The 18,746-nt window shown below is 36.7% G+C and overlaps 1 protein-coding gene across 5 annotated transcripts in view; it reads right to left on the minus strand.

Annotated features, from left to right (window-relative positions):
- Nucleotides 1–18,746, minus strand: part of Tank (TRAF family member associated NFKB activator) — a 78,459-nt gene that overhangs the window by 48,350 nt on the left and 11,363 nt on the right. Inside the window, exons 1-2 of one of the 5 annotated variants that reach the window (XM_071619130.1) lie at nt 17,539–17,656; nt 7,386–7,488 (exon numbers count right to left, since the gene is read on the minus strand). The exons of 1 other annotated variant lie outside the window; for it this stretch is intronic. The gene's annotated coding sequence lies outside the window, so the exon portion shown is untranslated. Of the gene's footprint in view, nt 1–7,385; nt 7,489–17,227; nt 17,335–17,538; nt 17,657–18,746 lie in introns of those variants that run through there. 3 more of the 5 variants (XM_071619128.1, XM_027937946.2, XM_027937948.3) reach the window with 3 other exon arrangements.

Consider the following 18,746-nt stretch of genomic DNA (forward strand, 5'->3'; position numbering starts at 1 on the left):
CAGTTACGCCCACTTACAAGGTGAATTCTGGCTACACTGAAATTAGAGCAAAATTAAATAGATAATAAATGTTTGTGGATGGAGTTCACACTGTTGTTATCACAGAGCAATTAAAATGTGTGAAAATGCTCTTATTTTAGCACAAAATCTAGGGAGAGCTGCTGTTGAATTGTACATTAAAAAATAAAAATCACATCTCTTTTGTCCTACCCCCATTACCTATTAGTTTTCCAACTTCCCTGCTGTTTCTGAACACAGGTAATTTGCTCAAAGGAGGTAATTTGGTTTTATCATTTCAGTTTGCATAATATCTCTAATCACATTCCTTGGCTCTGCGTAGAGAGTTATCTACTGACTGATTCTTCCTGTCCAGCCTTAAAAATCACAACACAGGACTTTTGTCTTAACCATCTAAAAGCCACAGAATAGACAAAGTACTCTACTGGTTATGGAGGGTAGCAAATTATTTTGCCCTTTGGGAAATATTTTATATTCAAGTCTCTAATCTGTCACAACATTTTTCATTTCATATGTGGGCACACATATTTTAAAAAATTTTAGTATTTTCATTTGAGATATAATTCAGATAAAATAAAACCCACTATTTTCAAGCAAGCACTTCAGTACTTTTTAATATATTTACTATGTTGTACAACTATCACCATTATCTAATTTCAGAATTTTCATCACCCCCAAAAGAAACTCTGAACCTATTAAAATTTGTACCAATTCTCCTCCTCTCCTCCCATCTCCTAGCAACTACTAATCTGTTTTTGTCTCTATGGATTTGCCTGTTTTTGACATTTCATATAAATAGAATCATATACTACATGGCCTTTATGTATGGCTTCTTTCACATAAGATATTATTTCTGAGGTTCATTCATATCGTAGCATGTAACAGTATTCATTCCTTTATGTGGCTGAATAATATTCCATTGTATGGATATACAACATTTTGTTTATCCATTCCTCAGTTGATGGACATTTGAGTTGCTTTTTCTTTTTGGCTATTATAAATAAAGTTACTATGAACATTTGTGTACACATTTTTGTGTGAACATATGTTTTCAATTCTCTCAGATATATGCCTAGGAGTAGAACTACTGGGTCAGATGGTAATTCTATGTTTAACTTTTTGAGGGACTGCCAAACTGTTTCCATAGTAGCTATACCATTTTACATATCCACTAGTGATGCACAACAGTTCCAATTTCTCCACATCCTCGCCAACATTTCTTATAGTCCATTTAAAAAATCATAGCTGTCCTAGTGGGTGTGAGTGAAGTGGTACCAAATTGTGGTTTTGATTTACATTTCCCTAATGACTAATGATGTCAAGCATCTTTCTATGTGCTAGTTGGTCATTTATGTATCTTTGAGAAATGACTATTCAAATCCTGTACCCACTTTTTAAACCAAGTTGTCTTTTTATTGTTAAGGAGTAAGAGTTCTTTATATCTTCTAGAAACTAGGTTCTTATTTGATATAACTTACAAGTATTTTCTCCCATTTTATAGATGTATTATTTTCACTTTTTTTCTATCCTTTTCTTTCTTTCTTTTTTTTTTTTTTTTTGTGGTGCTGAGGATCAAATAATTCAAATTCAGGGCCTCACATGTTAGGCAAGTGATCCTCCATTGACCTATACCTCCAGTCCTCTTTCATTTCTTTTAAATATTCAAATGTGTTCATGGGATGGTTTCCCATCTTGATTCAGGGTGCTTTTAGAGCTGCATCCTGCTGAAGAAACATCCTTCTGCAAGCCCTGTTTCTCCTCTGTAGGTTGGCAGAAGAGAGTGGAGCAACCAACACACAAAACTACCATTTGTGCTTCGCTAAAGACTGATGATTTTATAGCATCCTGGGCATTTCAGATCTGAGGCAGGAATTGGGGCTTGGCACCAGGTATTTCCTCTCTTTTTCTTCTAGAGCAGAAAAAAAAGGAGTTCGTTTGTAAAGAGAGGCGTGTTCTCATGGGGAGTTCTTCACTGTTGGACAAAGCTCTTTTAACGTTTTTGATACTATTCTTTAACATACATTTTAAATTTTGAGGAAGTCCAATTTACCTATATTTTTCTTTGGTTGCTTATACTCTTTTGCTGCCATTTCTAAGGAACTGTTGCTTAACCCAAGGTCATGCAGACTTTCACATAAGTTTCCTTTAAGAGTTTTATAATCTTAGTATTTATCTTAGGTCTTAGTTCCACATTGAATTAATTTTTCATATGAATGAGTTAGGGTCCAGATTCATTCCTTTCAATGAGGCTATCCAGGTGATCTGGAACCCTTTGTTGAAAGGGTTATTTTTTTTCTCCTCTGAAAGGTCTTGGCACTCTTGTCAAAACCTAACTGACCATAAATCAAAAACTTTTTTCTCTTTGTTTTTTATGCTAGAGGTTGAACCCAGGCTCCTGCATATGCAAAGTACATGGTCTACCATTGAACTACAACCTCAACCCCTACAATGCTGTTTTAAAGACTAGCTACAAGTAACATTTCAATCATAGCAAAGTCTTTCATTTTAAGATACTAAATGTGCATCTAACTTGTCTACCAGGCTTAATGAAAAAATAATAATTTCAAGTTATAGGTATCACTTTGTCATGACTTTCTGAAGAAGTGAAGGAATAATAATTCTTTAGTCATTCCACTGGGAAGATGGTTCCCACAGCTACCTCTGATAAATGAAAAAGACAAAATCTTGTTAAGATAATTAACATGGCTAGAAATTCTGCTTAGCCAAAGACTCGATGGAAACATAAGCAATTACCAGTAATACAAAGTGTCACTTTGAGTATTTTATTTACTTTCTCATTAAAAAAAAAGGTATTTAAGGTAATTTACAAAAAATATAAGAGGTTAAAAATAAGTATGCAAGGCGGGAAAGAAAACTGAACTACAGGTAGTAACAGGGACTGAAATATACCAAAATATGTTAATATAAAAATTAGAGGTTTGAAGTGGCTAGATTATCTATCATCTTAAAAAGCTATATATGTCATGGCAAAAGATCTATAAACCATACCTGGGTTTTAAAATCTGTGATGAATTAAAGATTGGGACTCCATCTAATTTCATACTTTATTCTATTACTAACTGACCCTTAGTTAAGGTTCACTAAATCTTCTGTGACCCAAGTTTCTTTCTCTCCAGTACAAAAAAAAAGATGTTTGGACTTGATTTTTAAGGAATTTCCTTGTTATACAGTTCTTCCTTCAGTCTGTGAGTTAAAAATGCATGTCTGTTCCATCAAGAAGGTGCATTCTTTTTAAAAATGTAAATGCTGCATTAAATATAGCCGCATCATATGCAAGCAAATCATGTGGAATCTTCACTTCAGGTCCTTGAATTAGATCACACAAATGTCACTAAGAGGAGCTGCTGAGTAAATTCCACATGGATGCATACTATTTCCTGAAATAAGAATGTATACTGAGGAAATAAAGTTTCAGTTCATACAAATAAATAAATGATAAATTTAATTTCTATTTCACAATTGAAAAACAAAGGTGTTAGATCAATGATACTGACCAGTAAAAAAGGAGACTCTGGGACCTAGCTAATTAAATTGGCCAAATTTCAAATATTAACACCCTGATCTTTAAAGCCACTTGTTCATTTATTTTTAAAAAACATTTGTTAGTGTAGAATTAATTTCAAAATGAAAGCAATTACATTTCAATTACATTTTGGTATGTTTTCTGCAAAATCTGCCTGGCTCCAGGGCAAAGTTATTTTTATTGATAATATACATGCTCAAATCCAAATCTCATGGCTAGTCTCTTTCCCCAACCCCAGGAAGCTGAAGCTAGAGAAATCTCTTGGAAATACTCTACTTAGTGTTTTACTTCATTTCTTGGTTTGGTTTGGTTTCCTTTTTTACTACATGGGAAAAGATTAAAACACTCTTGACATTCCAGAAGGTAGCTGGGTTAGCTAAATGCACCTCCCACTCCAGCCCCCTGGCCCACCCTCTGCAATTCTCCTGAAGCTTGGATACTCATTTACCCACTCATCTTTTCCCCTCTAGCAAGTTACTTCTTTTCCCACCCAAAGACCAGGTGGTTTGAGCAAGAAAGCAGAGCAGAGGGCATCGGATTCCCATTCCAGCTTTCCAGCTAAAGGGAGTGCCTGCTCAGGGACAAGAACCAAGAAAACCCCTAGCAACAAGCCACTTCCTTTAAGAATGGGAACAAAAAGCAGAGTAGAAAGAGTTGAAAAACTTGCAGTTTGGCGTGAAAAGGAGCACATTTGAAACTGAGGCCAGAAAAGTGCAACTGTTGAAGAGATTAGTGCCATTAAAGAAAAACCACATACTTTGCACAGAAACAATGAAAAAGATGACTTGAAGGCACCTCAGGAATCTTACCAAGACTCCACTCACTGAAGGTTCAGGGGTATAAAAAAGTGTAAACTTGTTTGAAAGACTCTGAAGATAGCACAGGGGTACCCTATTCCCACAGGGCTATGTAAGAAGTTGTTTCCCTAGGATTTAGTGCTCAGCTTCTCAGGCACTCAAAGGTCACTGCAGCTGTCGTCCAAATGGTCCTGGTTTCTGCTCCTACTGGTAGCAGATCTTGGTGTCATCCACATTGTGCTGGTTGAGCAGGAATGAAAAAATGCTGGGGTTAGGGAGTCATGGCGGTTTCTACTGAGATTTCAAAGGAAGGCCTGTAAGGACAGACAATGTATATAGCAGGGCCAGAATCCATGTGGGCAGCCTTTGGGAGGGTGACATGTGAAGCTGTGAAAGTGAAACTGAAGCTGCAATGGAGATCCCAAGAAGTTGGAGATGCCAGGAACAATTGCCAAGGAAAGTGGCAGGCAGCAAGCAGAGCCAGCCCAAGAAAGAGGCCACGTGGCTGTCAACCAAGAAGGCCGTAGGGCCCTTTGGGTCCCACATCTCATTACCACATGCTCCAGATGTCAAATGTAGATCCACAGAACATAATGTTTGCCTTGCTAGGTTTCTATCTTATTTTGGTCCCATTCCTTCTATGACTATTCTTTCCTTTTAGAATGGGACTATTTACTCTGTGCCATTTTATATTGGGTGTATATAACTGCTTTTGATTTTTGCAGGGGCTCATAGCTAAGTGCTTTCCTGCAGTCTTGCAGAAGACTTTGGACTTGGACTTTTGAGCAAAGCTGGCCTGTTAAGAACTGTGAGTTCCTGGATATGGACTGAAAGCATTCTGCATTGTGAGATGGATATAAGCCCACAAAAGGAGCTATACTTTTGTAGGTAGAATGAAAAAAGTGAAGGCTTTAAATTCAGATCCTAGATCTGTAATTTTCTAGCCATTTATTTAACTTCACTGAGCATTAGTTTTCATATCAGTCATCTCATAGTCTGCAGAGTTTAAATGAATCAGGTATGAAGAATATGGTATTTGTTCCACAATATTCATTCTCCTTGGCTTTTTTCTTTTTTAATTATTATTATTTTTTTTAATTTGGCAGTGCTAGAGATTGAACCCAGGGTCTTGCTCATGCGGTCAGTGCTCTACCGCTGAGCTACATCCCCAGTCCTCCCTTCTGCTCTTTACGTACAAATACTGATTATTTTTAGCTGGTATGGTCATGTGGCTATATTCTGAAACTGGCAAATGAATGTAACTTCCAAAACAAGCTCTCCCTTTCACCTTTTTAATTTCTCAGCTGGATGGAATTTTGTAGTGGTAAGTCACCTGTATTACCCTGGTGAGGGCAACATTTCAGGGATGATGAAACTGGGTTCTTGAATTTTATGGAGCTGCCTGATGAGCTCTGGACATCTTATAGTTTGAATTGATATATAAAATAAAACAAAACAAAACAAATCCCCAACAAGGTCTTTCTTTTAGAAACCCATGAAAAGTGGTGTTCTAAAAGAGAAGGTCTGTATCCTGGCTGATTCACTGCTGAACACATAGTAGCACTGCTTTTCTCCCGGGGTGTTATGCTTTGAATGTGAGGTGTCCCCCCAATGCTCACGTGTGAGACAACACAAGAAGGGTTGGAGGAGAAATGATTGGGTTATAGCCTTAACGAAATCAGTTAATTAATCCCTGATGGGATTAACTGAATGGTAGCTGGAGGCAAGTGGGGTGTAGCTGAAGGAAGTGGTTCATTGGGGACATGGCTATGGGATATATATTTTGTATCTGCAAAGGGGAGATCTCTCTCTCTCTCTGCTTTCTGATCATCATATGAGCCGGTTCCCTCCGCCACACTCTTCTGCCATAATGTTTTGCCTCACCTTGAGCCCTGAGGAATGGAGCCTGCTGTCTATAGATTGAGACTCTTGAAACCATAAGCCCCTAGATAAACTTTTCCTCTACAGTTGTGCTGGTCAAGTCTTCTTGTCACAGCAGCGAAAAAGCTGACTAAAACACTGTGAAAGAGACAAATAGTCACAGTCTTTCCCCTAATTAATCAAATAGGTCGGAATGTTATCTAATGCTCTGGTCTGTTAACCTTTATACACTGCTAAATAAGGAAATAAGGAAAAATAAGTCTTGTCAAGGTGTTTGTGGAATTTCTCTTCTACACTACCAACCTTATGACAATAAAGTCGTGTTAACTAGTGAGTTCTCAAGAGTAGAAGTGTTTGTATTTATCTTCTAGTCTTGACCAGAAAAGTAAAAAAAAAAAAAAAAAAAAAAAAAAAATTTTTTTCAGTAATCTTAGAAAACTCCCCCAAAACACACACACACACACACACACACACACACACACACACACAAAATAAGAGCTGTCACAGGCTGCAAGAGATTAATAAAAGACAAGGCTGTTTTTGAAACAGTAGTTAAAGTCTTATAAGTTAGCAAATTAGCTGCCTCTCCAGTGTTCCTGAGTCATTTACTGTATCAAAAACAATATCATGAACAGAATCTGAGAGAGTTCATCTATAAAAAGAGAGTGACATATCAGTAGACAGAGGTTCTTTTTGCAAAAGGCCTATTTTCTCTTTAAAGCACAATTTTAAATTACTGGGCAGTCAAGAATATTACCACTGATAAAGAGGAACAAGCAAAAGCCTCATAATTATAAAGCTGTATGTACTCTTTGCTCTTGACCACTGGCACAGCTCTTCATATCTCTTCTTTTAATTTCCCTGAGGACACCTAGAGGCTGTTGGACAAATGTTTGCAAGTCACAACTTGTTTTATTAGAAGTAATTGTGAAAACTCCAATGGACAATAAATAAGGTTGCAGAGATTTCAAGATCTCTACTTCTAGTCATTCCCAAGATGTTTAGGATGTGACTTTAAAGGTTATTTTAAAACTAGATCTAATATTTTAATACTGTGCAATCTACTCTCTCATTGTCTTAAATATTCCTGAAATAAGGAACCCAGAATCCCTGGTAGCCTAACAAGCAACCTTTTAAATATTCACCTGTGCCAGAAATACCCAACTTTCCACTCTTTGTAGGGCCATGCCAGTTTTTCTTAAACACGAAGACTCAAATCTAGTAAATTCAACCATTTGCTATGTCATCCTGTGGGGACACAAGAGTTGATTAAAACGATTGATATGCTGTTTTATTCCCTTTGTCTCTGGAAAAAAAATCTAAAAACATGTTATAAAATAAATACTCAAAACTTAATTTTTAGCTAGACTACATTTTGTGCATTGATTTCTCTGATACAACTTACAGATTAGAGTCTAATTTAAAAAGCCTAGCCAACCAAAAGTAAAATCAGGTGCATGCAGAATACATGTCCAGTTTAGACATGCTATGGGTGAAAATGAACAAGTCATTTACTTTTTCTGTGGACTCTAGTTCATCAACTCCAGTTTAGAATTTAGGGGGTAGAATCGTGCTACAGGATATTGGTTCCCAACTGGTCAATACATTGGAATCACCTGGGTTACACAACTATATTTAAAAAATAGATCAGCAAACCCTGTCTCAGACTTTTTTGGATAAAAATTGTGTGTGTGGGGACATCCAAGACATTTAAAATCATTGCCAAAGGTTGGGGAGGGTGCAGTCATAGTTGGGAAAGTTCTGTAATACTATACAAACATGTACCAATAAAGAAAAATAGGCTTTCATAAAATGGCTTTTTTTTTTTTTTATAGTGGTTTGGTTTTTTAATTATTCCAGAAGACTAGGATAGAATATGGAAATAAAAACAGCAGTTGCTAAGGTAGACCTTCTCTCTTTTCGGTACTTTGGCAGAGGGCCCAGGACAACAGCACTTTATTAATTTTGTTTCCATGAAATTCCCATAGTCATCAGTGTATATAATTTTTTTTTTTTTACTAATAATGATAGTCTAGTGGAAGAATTTGAGTGTGACCATAGCCCTTCTCCTACCAAGCAGCAATGATGTTTTCCTTATCAATAATTAATCATCCCAATTCCATTTAAATTCTCAAACTAATACAGAACTGAGAGAAGACATAGATCCCAATGGCATGCCCTCAATCCAAAGAGGCACAAAGCCACTGACCAGAACAATTTAAATCTTCTGTTTCAATAGCAAGTATCCTAAAAATGTAGAGAATGGTTCCCTACTTCCTCATGAGAAACAGGAGAGGAATGGTAGAAAGTGATGCCTAATTGCCAGGTGCTTTACATAAGCCCCCTCATATTTAATCTTCCCTCTACAGCAGCATAAGTGGTTTTTCTTTTACAGATGAGGAAACAGCACTTCAAAGGGTAAATAAGTTAACTAAGGTCCCAAAATTAGAAAATGCAAGAACCAGATAAATCCAGATCCCTCTGATGTGAAATCACAATCTTTATTAGATCTTGCCCTAGTTTTTTTTTTAATTTGTTCTAAGTAGTTATACATGACAGTAGAATGTACTCTGACACATCTTACACAAACAGAATAAAACTTCTCATTCTTCTGATTGTACATAATGTAGAATTACACCGATCCTATAACCATATATGCTCATAGGACCTAATTTAGTTTTTATTTTTATCAAACCTATAAATAGCTGTTTATATATATTTAATACTGGGGATTGGACCCAGGACACTCAACCACTGAGCCACATCCCCAGCCCTACTTTGTATTTTATTTAGAGACAGGGTCTCACTGAGTTGCTCAGGGCCTCAGCAACTCTCGATCCTTCTGCCTCAGACTTCAGAGGTGCTGGGATTATAGGCGTGCACTGCACTTGGCTAAATAGCTGTATCTTAATGAGACAAATAGCTCTATAAGACTTAACAAAAACAATAGTCCTGTTTTTCCTTCCCCATTTCCTGCTGCACCTTAGCAAAAACTTCTTTTGGCTGATTCTTTTTGGAATTTATCTGTGTATCCCTAAATAATACGTAGCATTTCCACTACTGATTTTTCAGTTTTACTTGTCTTTTTACCATGCAAAATAAGAATTCAGTTGTCTCTAAACACCCGCTCCTTCCACTCTCCTCATTCTCCTAATAGCTGTTTATCCTATTTTAATTAGATTAACATCCAGCTTTTACTGTACTTGCTTATTACTATGCATTGCTTAAGTCTATGGCTGCTTTTCCTTTCCTGAAAACTGCCCCTACCACATTTTTTATTTGCTTTACTTCCAATTATCAGTAATATAACTTCTCAGTATATTAAGACACTTCTGATATTCTATTAGTTTCGTCTTCTTTGATGAATCTCTCCTTGAATTTTCTGTTAAATCTAGATTGGTTGCTCTCTAAGTCTGATGGAAAGCCCTCTAATCTTGGGACTTACTTTCATTTTGTATTTGGGAATTTCCTTTGCCCATCTCTCCCTCTAATCAAATCCCTCATTTTTAATATCCTAATTCTTCTCATATTACATTTTCATTTGATGGCCCAAATCTTCAGCAGCTTCCTAAGAGTGTTAGGGAAGTAAAAAAATTTGAAACTTTGCATTAACTGAAAATATCTTTACCTTCAGACCTGACAATGTGACCAGAGAAAGAGTTCTAGGTTGGAAGTAATTTTTCCTCAGAATTTTGAAGGCTTTGCTATGCTGTCTTCTAGCTTCCATTTGTTTGTTTTTGGTGAAGCCCAGACCTATTTTGATTCCAGATATTGCACTTCACCTATCTTTCCCCCTTTAGAAACTAGTGGGCTCCTATCCACTTCCTGTCTTTGTCCAGTATATTCTGAAATTTACATCCATTGCAATGGGTGTTTGATGGGCCCTTTCAATATGAAAACTCATCCTTCATATCTTGGGAATTTTCTTGAAAAACACACACACACACACACACACACACACACAAGTACTTCCTTATTTTTGCATCTCTTTTCAGTACTCCTGTTATGTGGATACTAAATCATCTGATCTGGTACTCTTAACTCTCCCAATCTTTCCTACTTTTTAAAAAGAACTTCTCTCCTTATTTCATAAACACAGTGTCTTAAGTTCTGTTCCTTCTGAGTCAGTATTATTCTGCCAAATGACAGTCAACCAATCCTAGATAAGGAAAGTAAAAATCAAGGATAAGCATTGCTTCAGGAGCTCTACCAAATCTGGTGGTATAGGAGCCAAACAATGTTCCACCTCTAACAGTGCATTTCAACCAGAACAGCTGAACTTTGATCAGTTATATGTATTGGGAGCCCAAGTTTGAAGAAAACCACAGGCTTTAAAGAAAGGTTTCTACCATCTCTACCCCAGTATGATTTGTAATTCTTTAAGAAAGTCTATTTTTTTTTCTGTGGGCTGAGAGATCCTGTGGGTGATTTGGGAGGTGGGAAAGGCCCCTCTCCTGGGTTTTCCCCACTGCTAAGCCTATTCTACTTCTGGGTCAATGTTCTGCTAGGGTTCACACTTGTGGTGAGAGGTCAACTCAAATCTAAAGTAGTTTCAGGATGGGGAAAGGAAATCAACTTGAATAACTGCTACCCTCTCCACTCTTGTCTCAGAAAAGGCATCAGCCTTTCCCAACCTCTTGGGGTATGAATAATAAGAAAAAGTCACATTCTGTACCAGAAAAGTTGGCACGTTAGCAAAGGAAGAGATGAATGAATGAGACACATTTTTTCTTAACTATATGTTTGCCTTCTCACTTGCCAAAATCATCAGGAGCAAAAAGCAGAGAATCAGTCAATAACATAGTACATATACATATATAATACATCCTCTACATTGGATGGTAAGACAGACCTTTAAAGACCCTTGAAAATATAAGTGTGTTTTTCTTACTTGAAGAAAGAAAATGGAAGAGAATGTCACCTCTAACATGTATTTATTATCATTTCCCACTTTAAGAGAGTTATATACCATGATTCCTCAAACAACAGTTTACCTTTCTATTTCTACTTTCCAGGCTATACACTTTGGTTATGAATAGACCCATAGCCCACTGCACTAAACGATATTCCAATTAGGCAGCTGCTATAATAAAATACTTAATTATCATAGATCTGGCAGTGTCACAATTTTTTTTTTGTGTGTGTGTGTGTGGGAGGGTTGGTACCAAGGATTGAACCCAAGGGTCAAACATAACCCCTGAGTCACACCCTGACCCTTTTTATTTCTTATTTTGAGACAGGGCCTCACTAAGTTACTGAGGCTGGCCTCAGCCTCCTAAAATGCTGGGATTACAGGCATGAGCCACTATGTCCAGCCTGTGTTTTATATTTTTTCATAAGCTGGTTGGCTAAATTTATCAGGATAAACAAGATAAGACAATTCCACTGATCAAATGCAACACTACTGAACTGTATACTATATACCCAGTCAAGGTTTTCTATTTTTCTGAATGTTAGAACTTGGGGTGAAACTTTCTATTCTATCTTCCAAGAGATAAATGATTTCAGCATCAAAGACCTCACCCATGAGTCTTAACTTTGCTTCACTTCCTTGTTTCCATTGTATAGGCATGGGTTGCCAAACCATGGGGATGGCATTCTGAGAAATGTGTCATGAGGTGATTTTGTCATTGTATAAATATTATAGATTGCACTTCCACAAACCTAGATGGCATACCATCTAGGTTGAATGGTATAACCAAAGTAGCACAAGTGGTCCATCACTAACCAAAATTTCATATGGGCATGACTATACTTCTTTCTCTTAAGATGTTTATCAAATGTTACTGGTAGAAGTGCACAACTAAATAGTAAAACACCAGAAGGAAACTGGGCATGTGATGTTCTGTCCTTCTTATGTTAACATAAATGTGGCACTGCTTAGTTAGTTGTGCTCAGGCACATGAGTGATTTTTCTTTTCTTTTTTTTTTTTTTTTTTGTGTGTGTGTGTGTGTGTGTAGTCAGGATTGAACCCAGGAGTTTTTAACCAATGAGCTACATCCCCAGTCCTTTTTAAAAAAATTTCAATTTTAAAAAATTCTTACTACGTGGCCAGCCACATGAGTGATCTTTAAGGGGAATCTTCCCCTATGAACAGGGGCCGTGAGATTGAAAAGAAAGGACATGCAACTTAAAATGGTGAATATTAATCTGTTTTCATAAATCATCTAAATCAGAGCTCTGTTTTTTATTGGTGAATGAAAAAACTAGAGAAAATTTGTATTCGGATAGAATGGAGGAACAGAACTATGTGGGAAAAAGAAGCAGACTCTTCTGACTCATAAGAGATTTTTGTCAGGAAGAAATAATGATTTTTAAAAGTTGAGAAACATCAATATCAAAGGAAAGGCATTTCTAATTTAGGGATACCAAATATATGTGCTCATGAAATTATATTACAGTAAATGCTATGGAATAAATTTATGGACACTAAAATCATTTTAAATATCCCACAATAACAGTTGATTGCTGTCTGGTTCCAATAAATTTTCTTCACATAATTTAAAAATATATCCTTTTGCTTGAAAGGATCTAAGTAACACTCCACAATATAATTACCTAATTATGTTTGTTCTGTTTCTCAATAGAAAAATTTTCCTATCATCCTACTGGAAATATTTTAAGAACTCATATCTTCAACTTACTAAGTAACCATTAAAAACGGAACTCATGTTAGTTTTCTTAGTCCACTGAACTGAAAGTAATTCCTTAATGACTAAAAAGTCAGACTTTGTTTTCACTGTTAACAATTTTCAGTAGACTGTTCTCACTTATAAAGAAGAAAATATTGGTGGTTAAGTAAAAGCTATTGCAGATTAGTCATAATCAAACTGTTTACTTTAATTACTTATTGCTGATAAGTACCATTATGTAGAGTTTATATCTGAAGGTAAAAGTAAGAAAACTCAAGTTACTGTCCAGGATATTTTCCCATGAGACAATTACCATTATTTATCACCCCAAATTCTTTTCCTTTAAAAACAATCCTTTAAAAATATTTTTTCTTGTTTGCAAAAACAATGTGACAGTCAACACTACTGAACTATATACTTAAAAATGGTTATGGTTGGTAAATTCTGTGTGTATCCTACCACAATTAAAAGAATTTATAGATTAGGGATTCAACTTATTTTCAGTTCCATGGATTGCATAAATTGCCTGAACAGCTGTCAAATACAGCATCTGGTTCAAAAAACTTTGCATGCTAACTGACCACCTACCTTCTTAAAGATAATTCATGATCTGGTTGAAAAGAGATTTTCATTACCTAAGTAATAGTCTCCTCTCTATATTTACTCATGATTCAAAATCATGGCAGCAAGCAGAGGAGACAGCAGGGGAGAAATGGCAGCCACAGCATAAACCCTATAAGAAATAGAAACTAAAACTTGACTTAGCATAATTGAACACAAATGAGTTAAATTACATAATAACATATGTTTATAAAGTGTAGGAAAACAAAAAAGGCAAAATGGCCAATAAGATCATGTACTGTATAAGAATAAAGAAGTTTTGTATCAAAGGCTATCATCTACCTTTGGATAACGGATATGATTTTAAAAACACACAATCTTTCTATGTTACAGGGCAAGCCCCTCCCCTCACCCGTCATGTCAGCTTGGCTATTACTTGTTACATTAATAGATCATAAAGTAAAATAAATATATAAGCATTCACATACTGCCTGCATCCTACTGAGAATAACCTGAGTGTTGTAAAGTAGCTTTCATACTTCAGATACATATTGCTAAATTATACTACTTGCCTAAGTTCATATTCTTGAAAGTGACCAAAAAGTATATGGAATCATCATTTTAAAAAAGTTAATAATTCTACCAAATATTACTTAACAATATTAATTATGTATTAAAAACGAGCTACTCATTGAGCAAAGAGGTGGGCTTTTATTAGATGGTTGGCTTGTATTCTTTAGAAGTCTCCTGCTCTGTGTACACACACCATACACATCCTAAACCATTCACACTTCATATCAAAGAAATAAAGCAGGTTAAGCTTATGTATTTTCTTTTCTGCTTATTTTGAAATCATCTGTGGGATTTGGCTAGAGTAGAATGTAAGCATGGCTATTACTTTTTTTTTTTTTAAGTTGTAGATGGACGCAAGATCTTTATTTATTTATGAGGTGCTGAGGACCAAACCCAGTGCTTCACATTTGTGAGGCAAGTGCTCCACCATTGAGCTACAGCCCCAGCCCCATGGCTATTACTTTTAAAGCAAGAAATTTCCTGGCAAAATCAGGAAGCTAGTGACAACAAAGTGAAACTAATTGCATCCCAATTGTTTCACTCCTGATTTCTTTCATGGTATGAAAGAACTTGCCCATGTAGAAGCAGTACTCTTTCTTTTATTGTGTAACTGGAGAAGAGGAGAAAAAGAATAGTAATACATCTTACTTATCAGTCTCAGTCTACCTATAGCATTTTTTCTTGACAATTAAAAAAAAAAAAAAGTTGTGTGTGTGGTTTTGACCAAGAGCAGTAAAACAGCTCTTTTCTCTTGACAGTATTGGTGTCTGACCTTTCCATTTACTTGGATTTACTCTAAGGAGTTTTTTGTTTAAGTTCTGGACCACTTTGCTGAATGCTGTTGATATCTTAAGAACAACATATTCCCAGATGCTGGTGGTTTCATGAATGAATACTTTTAGATCTTAAAAGAGGAGAGTTCTTGTGCTACTTAAAACTCCTTTAGAGCACAGTAAGGAAATTTTCCAAGTTCTTTTTAGGAAGCCAGCATTGCCTTAATTATTAAAATATGGCACAGGTAACACAGAAAAAGAAACTTAATAACTGATTTTAAATTAAAAATTACCAAAAGGATTCAGTATATGTTTAAATATTTTACTATGACCAGGTGTAAACTGGTTCAAAACTGAAAATATGCTAAATTATTTTAGCAAACTAAGAGGGTAAATAAGAAAAACACAGGTTATGATAGATGCCAAAAAGCCATTTTAAGAAATTCAACTTTCATTTGTGATTAAAAATATTTATTTAAGGAGTAATAAAGACATTGTCTTAATGCAATAAAAAATTTATACATCAAATGAGCACCCAACAACTATTATTTAAAACTGTTCTCAAAGTGCTAGCCAATGCAGACTCCCATGCCTGCCAAAAAATGATTTTGGCCATAATCCAAAATCTGTTCTCTGTAAAAATTCTAATAAACCAGAAATATTAAAGGAAAATTCCTTGATAAATAGTTATTAGAAATTAATAGTATATCTCATACTTAATGGTGATAGAATAAAATCACTAAACTAAGAAACAAGGTAAGGACAACCAGAATTTTTATTATTTATCACTGTTCTAGAGAGGGTAGCAATTCTTTAAAGGAAAGAAATACAAAGGAAGAGATAAGATTACTATATTTAAATGATTGTTTTCTTAAAAATTTAAGAGCATGTATCAAAATTAACAAATTTAGAAAGTTGGCCAGATATATAAACATAATGGCTAAAATCCCCTAAAGATTATTTTAGTGGAATGTGAATGCAATAATATTCAAGACAATTTTGGAAAAGAAAAATGAAGAGGGACTTGCCCTATGAATTACTAAAAAAAATGTCATAATCAAAGCAGACAGGTATTTGTACAGGTAGTAACAAACAGATCAAGGCAACAGATGAATCTTTTTAAAAAAGACATTGACACATGGGAATTTACTATATTAAGGAGATATTCTAGTCAGTTGGTAAAGAACTGATTTTCAACAGATTATTTCAGGAAAAATGATTATCCATTCATGAAAACATAGAAAAAATTAAATCCCTACATTATACAACGTACAAAAATAATTTTTAGATTTCAAAAGAGTAAAGCTTAAAAAGGAATTAACACACAATATAGAAGATTTGAGTGAGACTTTCTTATAAGAGATTAAAAAAAAAAACTGGGAATTTTAAACCAAAAGATTGATAGGTCTTTAAAATATTCACCACATATTTCACAAAGGGTTAATATATCTGTATCTTAATGAGAAACAGAAAAATAATTGCGAAAAATGGGCAAAATACATGGATAGGGCCTATTAAGCGATGGTTAACTACATTATGGTACATCTAGACAAAGGAATAGCACTGTGATATTACAATAAACACAGCTACATATTGCAAGACTTCTGCTACACATTTTTTCTCTGAAACAGCAGATTATATAATTATATGCATAGAAAATCTCATTTTCATAAGAAAGTGAAATAACAAATGCACAAATGAGATGTGGAAGGCTTTGGATTACACAAGGTTGGGAAAAGCGCTTAAAAGGGTTTGACTTTCTGTTCACGGCTGTATCATTTGAGGGTTCACCACTCCTTTCAAAGTGGGGAACAAAACAATTCTTCAACAGAATACAGCTCTTGCATCTCTGCTACCTTTCCTTTTAAAACGTGTATTCCAACCCCGGTAAGAAGGCAGATCACTTTCTTTTTCTTCTATTTCACATCACTTCACTTCCTTTACACCATTTCTCCCTTACACCTTGTCAAAAGCTTTCTCCCATGAGCTAAATGACAGAAAGGCTGCTTTACTTTTGCTTGATATAAGGTCTTGATATAACATCAAGAGCACAATTGAGTATCATCCCCCCTCCTACTTCTTGACGAGTGCAGCCTTTTGCTTTTGTAGCTCCTTACTAGTCAGATTTCACCCTTGCGAGGACTTCACCTAACGTCAGGGTCCCACTGAGGACGGGGATTGCTTCTGCTCTTTCCGCGTCAGCCAACCAATCTCTCTGTGACCCTCTGGCAGGTTACCCAACTTCTCATTGACAAGACTATGATGACACCCCACAGGAAGGTAGAGTGCAAAATTGTGCAACTACCTTGGGAAAAACAACAGAAGGAACCTATTAAGACGCTTTCAAAAGGGTGACCACCCTCGTACTTGCTTCTGGGAGGCAGTCCCTCTCCCGATAGGTGGGGGAGAACCTCTGGATAGGGTCACTGCTCACCCCGAATGCATACCCTGCAGTCCCCACCTCCCGGTCCAAAGAGCGGGGCCATGTTTCTCCCCAGCAGCCTTGGCCGCGTGGGCGTTGCTGCGCCGACGTCGTGGGCCCGGAAAGTCCCTCGGGTCGGCTCCGGAAAGCCAACTGGCGTGGTTTCTCTCGCACAAAATCCCTCCCCATTCTCGCGAATTGGTTGCCTCCGCAACTCCAGCTTTTCTCATTGCTGCGCCCAAACTGTCAGCGCCCCCCTCTAGCTCACACAAAGTTCTCCGTGGGCTTGCTCGACGGATCCGGACATACCAACTCGCTCACGAACTTTTTACTCACAGTTCAGGGTTTTCCGCCACGCTCTCTCACGCTACAGGTCGCAGGTACCTGATCTAGTGACCGCAACCGGAAGTTGTTTTCCGTTCCAGTTCAGAGGGCAGCGCCTGCGCGCGGAGCCTTTAACGCGGCACCCCCTCTACCCTTGCCCGGCCCGGCCAGCCCCCCCCCTCCGGCCCCTCCCCGCCACTCGGCCCCGCCCGGCCCCGCCTACCGCGGCTCCGCTGGGTCTCCCCTACAGGAAACGCAGCAGCCATGGAAGGGAGCCCAATGTCAAGCTTCAAGGTCTCCTTAGGGGCTTGCTAAAATTTTGGTTAAAATAAGTAACCAGGTCTAATACCCTGTATATGAGAATACACAAGAATCACCCGAGAAGCTTAACGTGTAGATCCACCGATGAACCCCTAGAGATTATGGTTCAGAGGAAGCCTGGTGAAGCCAAGGAACTTGCATTTTCAATAGATCGTCACGTGAATGCGATTCAGGGAGTTAAAGGCAGCAGTTTGAGAAACGCTATCTATTTGTTTGAGAAACATGCATCAATGTGTTTTTTGCCCAATTAGTAATACTTTTCAATAAATGCACTTGCTAAGGTTGAATGGTTGGTGAATGGAAGTAGAACTTTAATAGAATATTTCTCATGAATTAAAATGTCCTCATTGTACCATTTCCTAGCTATGCTTAAAGATAGAAATTATAGGCAGATACCGGGAGATAAGTTTCCTACTTGGAGGAAGAGGATCAGGTCATGGCTACCTCATTTATACTTGTTTTCTTAGGCCAATAAGTTCAAGGATTTAAAAATCTGCCTAATTGCTGCATATTCTGGTTAGCTTGAATATTGGGCTCATTTTTGAAAGTCAAAGCCAAACTATAGTTAACAACAGGGTTTTGTTGTTGTTTTTTTGTTGTTGTTTGTTTTGCTGGGCGTGGTAGTGCATGCCTGTTAATCCCAGCGCCCCAAGATGCTGAGGCAGAAAGTGCGAGTTCAAAGCCAGTCTTGGCAATTTATGGAGGCACTCAGCAACTCAGCCAGACCCTGTTTCTAAATAAACTATTTTAAAAGGGTTGGGGATATGACTCAGTGGTTAAGCACCCCTGGGTTCAATTCTCAGTACCAATAAACAAACAAACATTTTTTTGTTTTGTTTTGTTTTTTAATAAACAGAAATTTCTCATGTATATACCATTTGGACCAATTGAAGTTTCTT

This window comes from Marmota flaviventris, chromosome 11 (assembly GCF_047511675.1).
Source record: "Marmota flaviventris isolate mMarFla1 chromosome 11, mMarFla1.hap1, whole genome shotgun sequence".
In the NCBI taxonomy this organism is placed as follows: Eukaryota; Metazoa; Chordata; class Mammalia; order Rodentia; family Sciuridae; genus Marmota; species Marmota flaviventris.